The sequence below is a fragment of the Mus pahari genome, chromosome 4 (genome assembly GCF_900095145.1).
Source record: "Mus pahari chromosome 4, PAHARI_EIJ_v1.1, whole genome shotgun sequence".
In the NCBI taxonomy this organism is placed as follows: Eukaryota; Metazoa; Chordata; class Mammalia; order Rodentia; family Muridae; genus Mus; species Mus pahari.
In genome coordinates, this window is record NC_034593.1 from 96,820,723 (window position 1) to 96,827,310 (window position 6,588).

General features: G+C 47.8%; 1 protein-coding gene across 1 annotated transcript in view; it reads left to right on the top strand.

The window, feature by feature from the left end:
* Window positions 1-5,637: 5,637 nt before the first annotated feature.
* Kcna10 (potassium voltage-gated channel subfamily A member 10) overlaps window positions 5,638-6,588 on the top strand; it is an 11,491-nt gene continuing 10,540 nt past the window's right edge. Inside the window, exon 1 of the mRNA XM_021196716.1 lies at window positions 5,638-5,661. The gene's annotated coding sequence lies outside the window, so the exon portion shown is untranslated. The remainder of the gene's footprint in view (window positions 5,662-6,588) is intronic.

A 6,588-nucleotide genomic window follows, 5' to 3' on the forward strand; every position in this document is an offset into this window, starting at 1 on the left:
TTTTATTGGATTTTTTAAATTTACATTTCAAATGTTGTCCTCTTTCTAGGCCTTCCCCTTGGAAACCTCCTATCCCATCCCCATTCCCCCTGCCTCTGTAAGGGTGCTCCCCCTCCCACCCACACACTCCTGTCTTCCCACCCTGGCATTCCCCTACACTGGGGCATCGAACACCCTCAGGCCCAAGGTCTTCTCCTCCCACTGATGCCAACAAGGCCATCCTCTGCCACATATGCAGCTGGAGCCATGGGTCCCTCCATGTGTACTCTTTGGTTGATGGTTCAGTTCTCAGGAGCTTCAGGGGTCTGGCTGGTTGACATTGTTGCTCCAATACTAAATTCTTAGCTAAAATAACAACTTTAAGGTTCCTCAACACAACATCCTTCCCATAATTTATGACAGCCAATCCCACATTTTACCCCAGCAGCCCACTCAAGTGTGTTTCTCTGCCCCAGTTTCTCTGACTATTCAGGGACCACATTCCAGTCACAACGCTCTGCATTGTTCAGACCATTTCACATTGTTAGATCAGATGGCAGTATCAGTGATATGAGTGGTACACAGTGTATCTAGGGACTCAGCCTCCACATCCTGAGGCAGAGCTTGCAGAAACTGGTCAATTTCTCCCCAGAGACTGTCACTAGGCAGGAGGCAGCCAAGCCAAAGTCTTCTAGAGAATAGTCTTGCCATATAGAAATTAAGAGTACTGCCCCAACTCATTGAGTAATCTTGGCAAGTCACAGCCCCCTGTGTCTGTACAAATGGGGAATTGTATTAATGACTTATAAGACCCTTCATAGCCTGAATCAGTAGCCATGGCCACTTTTCTCAACTCCTCACCCTCTCATCACCCCTTTTTTTGGCATATGGTGGGTATACCAAAGGTGATAGTGGTCTACTGACCTTGGCCCAGGCCTGATGGATTATACAAAGGACAACAACCAATCATGAGATTGTAAAGCAGCTTCCACCCTGAGAAAGGACTGAAGTAGGCCATCCTAACACCTTTCAAGTCCAGAATTCCTGGTCTCAGATTCTGTGATTCATGCCAGATGCAGAAGAAGAGCCCATGGATAACTACCCATGACCTCGTTTCTTCTTCTCCACGTCAAGCCACAAAAGAAGACCTAACAAGACAGCAGGCTCTCCTTCAGTGTTGGAAGAGTGAGTCTCAGAACGGCTGAGAAGAGCACCAAGACCACACCGTTAGAGTTCTGATCTGTGCCTCATCTGAATACAGGACTTTCCAGTCGGTGATACTGTGTTACACAGAAAGGCTGGACACTTCCAAGCTTGGATTGCTTCAGAGAAGCCAGGTGCAAGTGCATCCCTCCTTCCATTACACATCCCCAGAACATGCCTTTCCATATTCCCTCCTCTACTCTACACACAAGTTCCTTCTCTGCTTTGAGAGATCCCACTTATTCTTGGATTCAACACCAGCTGCTCCTGGAATATGATGTCTCCCCGTCTCTCCTTTGTTTATGCTTGCTCTTCTGTGACTCAGTAGAAATTATTTATATTATTTCCATCATCACAGTTCTATCCAGTGCAAGCTGCCCAGGTTGTTCAGAGCAAAAGGCATGCAATGTTCATCTAGTCCCTCCAGCATCCTGTGAGGTGGCTGTCTCTCTATTTCCATATAGGCAGGATTCTATGTCTTTTATGCTTTTTGCTTCCCTCTGCTCCCTCCATGCTAGCCAACACTGAGCACAATGTCAAGGAAGGTATACAGTAAGGGCTTGGCTCTCATTCGTCTATGCTAGTCCAGAACAATATAAATGAAAATCCAATCCTGACATTGAGATCTGGTGGTAGTTTGTTGACTTCTACCTTTGACCTCACTGCCCCCTCTTCTCGGGCTTCCTTTCCCTTTCCCAGCCAAGTCTAATTCCAGAACATAACAGTTGGGGTGGGGGGGCTTCTCACAGCCCTGCTCCTCCTTTCACCCCAGAAACTGGAGAACAGGAGTTCAGATCAGGAGACCAAGCCTAGATGGAAGCCTGAGAGGCCCCAGGATCTGATAGGGGAGTTCATTTTACATGGCTCTGTGTCCAATTGGTCAGATGGAGGCACTGGGCCTCTGGCCCTACTCCAGGGCTGAGGGTGGTAAAAGATCCAGAGGTCAGAGTGGAGAGCAAGGAGATCAGGTTCTCATCAAGGACAAAATGGCACCACGGCACTCTCCTGCTTGCTGCAAAGAAGAGAACAGAAGACCTCTCACCCAGGTAGCACCAGAAACAGCCATGACGTTGCCAGTAGGGAGACTGTGCTCTGAGAAGCTGGCAGGACTCCAAGGAACAGGGAACCAGGAGGCCAAGTAAGCAGGACTCGGGATTCTACCTTCATTCATCTGGTTTAAATATTGGACTCTGTGGAAAGATTGCTCTGAATAAAAGATGATGATGATGATGACGATGGCACAGATAAGGGTCCACCCTTCCTGCCTCTTGGATCTCAACTCCTTCCTCCATGGTCATCCAGTCTCAGGCTCAGTCAGATTGGGTAGTTGCCAGCATGCATTCCAGTTGGTGACCAGACCATACCATCAGTCTTGAGTGTGTGGTAGCCTGTGTAGGTGCTACCCAACTGTCTTAGTTTTCGATTGCTGTGACAAAACACCATGGCCATGGCAACTCGTAAAAGAAAGCATTTAACCATGCTAATTGGTTCAGAGTGTTAAAGTATATGATGGCAGAGAAGACAGCTGGCTACAGGAACAGCTGAGAGCATATTCATTGTCCCCCAAGGAGGGGAGAGAGAGAGAGAGAGAGAGAGAGAGAGAGAGAGAGAGAGAGAGAGAAACTGGAGGTGGTGGGAATCTTTTGTAGTCTCAAAGTCCCCCCAAGTGTCACACCTTCTCCAAAAAAGCCATACCTCCCAATCCTTCCCAAGTAGTTTCTCCAACTGAAGGCCAAGTGTTCAAACAAAGGAGTTTATGGGGGGAGGAGCATTCTTATTCAAAGCACCACACCAACTTATTCAAAGCCTACATACCCTTCCTTCCTATGCTCCACACTTGTGTCACAGGGAATTCCTCTCTGGGCTTTAACTGCATCACCCTCAAAGGTTCTCTTCTCCATGGAATGCCTTCTTCCCTGCACCCTTTTCTCAGTCTCAACCATCTTTGTTTTGATTCAGAGGCCCTCTGGCAAAGATGCTCTCACTGAAGCAGAGTCAGTTCCACCACCCCACAGCCACTAGCTGCCCTGGTTGCAACCCCTTCGGCCCATGAGCATATAGCTGGTATCTTCACCGGGATTCCCAGTTCAGCTCTGATATCTCAAAACCTTGAGCAACTTAACTTCTCTAGTGACAGTTTCCCCATTTGTAAAACTGGAATAACACCAGAAAGCACTCATGTCACTGTAGGATTGAATGAACCGACACAGGCAGGGCACTTGGCCCTGTACCTGATCTGTCATAAGTGCTTGAGAAATATTAACTGCTGTGTGTAGTGTTCAGTGAATGCTATGACCAGCTCCAGGCTATCTCCTGGGTATTTTCTCTGTGAATGTGTTTGCACATGAAATTCAAACATATTCATGTTTCACTTTTCTCAATTGATTCTTCTAAGAATAGAAATGTAAAGAACAAGTAAGATATGAGAAAGGCAGGACTTTGTCCACCCATAGAAAGTCTGCTCTTCATGGGCCTTCTGTTCTCTCCCATTATTCAGCTGTGATTCCAACAGCGCTTGACCAAGGTGAACAACATCCTTTGAGCTCATCGATGACATGGTGTCTGTCTCCCAGTAGAAAACTGACCAGTTCTGTTGAAGCACCCTCTGGACCATAAGTACCTTGAAAGGAGCTCATGTTTGGGCTCCTTGTCACTCAAGCATCCAGCACAGTTTCTGCATCCAATAATGAAGGTGATGGCTTATCTTAGTTATCAACTTGACTGGTCCAAGAAGCACACTTATAAATATGTCTGCGAGGATGCTTCCACAAACACTGGGCATGTAGGTCAGTGAACACAGATGCAAGCTGCCACTCTGAGAGTGGGTGTCACTGTCTTGTAGGCTGGAGGCAGAAAGCAGAGCTCACAAGCAAAAAAAAAAATGCCTACCTGACCCTTCTTGAGTTGGTGTGTCATTTGCTGATGTCACCTGTAGCTATCAGTCTCTGCATGCTTCAGCTTTTGCAGACAGACTTGTAGAGTGATGCTCCAGAGAGGTCCAAGCCGTAAGTCTGGGGCTGGGGCTGGGGCATCTCTCTGGCTATATGGCTTCTAAGATTCTTGGAACAGCTACTGCTTTCCCCAGTTCTCCAGTCTATAGCCAGCCATGGTGGGACTATTCAACCTCTGACTGTACAAGTCAATCTGATGAAGTCTCTCTTAAAGTTAATAAGGCCCCTCCTTTTATATTTACATTCAATTTGTTCCGTTCCTCTGGAGAACTTTAGCCAATACAGCCAGCTGGAATACATGAAACCGTAACAAGTTAATAAGTTGCCACATCACTAACCCTTCCCCCATCCCTGGTAGACTAAGATCGGAGGGAATTTTTGGGGACTCAGCAACTGAGTCTCATTCAGACTCCCACATTCAAAGAGGAGCCCCAGCATCCCCAGTGAGCCACTCCATGGTCTGGCTAGGACTGAAAGGAGTGGTTGGCCCCAAATATCACATGCAGATCACATGCAAAGTCTGGCAGGTGGCCTGGATTAGAGGCAGAAGGAGAGTGTGAAGTGTGTATTCTCAGCCTCGTGATGACAGGGCCACCAACAGCAGCTGGGCTCTCTGTTTCTGAGGTCTGGTGTTCACATCTCGCCCAGGTCCTTAGTGCTGGACAAGTTGAACAAGGCCTCTTCTCTGTCACCAGCTGTGCATGGATGCCTTCCTGGAGGTCAAAGTCAATGACTGGCAGCTGAGCCTTGTTTTATCCTACAGACAGAAGACAATTTTTACGTGTGGTCATCTACAAAGCAGACTGACAATTCACTCGCCACATGTGAGCCTGACAACCTGAGTCCAGTCCAAGGAGCCCACATTGGAAGGAGAGAACCTACTTCTGAAAGTTAGCCACTGATTTTCACAGGCTAGCCATGGCAAGTGTGTGCACATGCACACACCACACACACACACACACACACACACACACTCACATGTACACGAATGCTCGTGCACTCACATGCACATATCATACGAATAATAACACATAATAGCAGCAACAATAACAACTCGGATACTTCTTAAACCCGCTTGTGACAAGGCCTTCTGGCCTCTAGCACTCATGTGGAAACACCCAGTCCCCACTGCTCAACTCCATTACCCACATGTCACGCTGCCTTTAGAAAGTATTCCAAGTAACTGTGCTTCCCGGTCAGCGAGTGGCCTGTGTGCCTTCAGCAATGAAGCTGCCAGTGGGTCCTTACCCCAGCTCACCCTGTCCCCTGTCCCCTGCCCCAGGCGTTCTGCACCCTGCCACCCAACAGAGCTGGATATTCTCTCTGAGCCTTCCTCCCTGGACAGAGAGAGGCAGAGAGATCCTGTTTCACCCAGGGATAGGATTTCTGAATCCCAAGTATCTGCTGACCATGATCCTCCCTGCCAGTCTCCCTGTGGACCTTGAGACCATCACATCCCTTCTGCTATGGCCAGCTGACCCCAACAGAGCTGCGGAGGTTCACTGGGTCTGAGACACCACTCCTGCTGGTGAGTGCTAACCCCTGCTGTCTTCACTGGGCCCACTCTTCAGTCCCTTCCATCCCAGGCTCCCAGTGGCATTCTCCTAGAGGTCTGGAGGCATTCTGGGAAAATTCAATTGCACGCACGGCAACAAGTGTCAGCCAGCCAAGCTGGCTCCCTTCCCAGCATGCTCTTAGGAAGCTGCATTCTTCTTATGGTCTGCTCTCCCAGCTGTTTAGCTTGAGGTATTCCAAGAACACCAGCTTCAGTCTGGGTTTTGACTTTCAACATGAAGAAAGCATAGCTGTCCACCACATCCTCACACTGTGCAATTTTGTTCCAGAGATTATGGAGTCCTACCAGGACTTAAGGACCTTCCCCCCCCCCCCAGAATACCCTCCATAACCTCCATTCTCATTGTCCACATAAAGTCAACAGGACAGCAAGCCTTGGGAAGCTAGAGGGAGGAAGACACTAGTTTTAGTGTGTTCTGTCAGACACGCAACAAACCCTTCCACCCACCCCACTTTCATAAGCCCACTCCACTCCCATAGACAGATGTCTACAATTTTACTATAAGGGTTTTGTTCCCTAAATGATGCTTTTCTGTCCCAAACAATGAATTATTCAACAAATATTTTCTTTCAGTGGTTCTTCTGTGTTCAGTATAGCATATTGTTCTAAGGCCTGGGGTTAGGCAAGGATATGAATCTTTCTCCCAGATCTCTCTGTAAGCATTGTTATCATGCCTGCTTTTCTGATTAGGGGATTTAAAAGCAAAGAGATGAAGTAACTCTTCCAAGGTCACATAGCTTCAGAAATACTGCAAACAGCTAGCTATGGTGGCACACACCTGTAATTCTAACACAAGAAAGATGAACTACACAGAGAAAATCGGACTTAAAAAACAAAAACAAAGAAGAGGAGCGGAGAAGAGAGAAGGAGGAGGAGGAG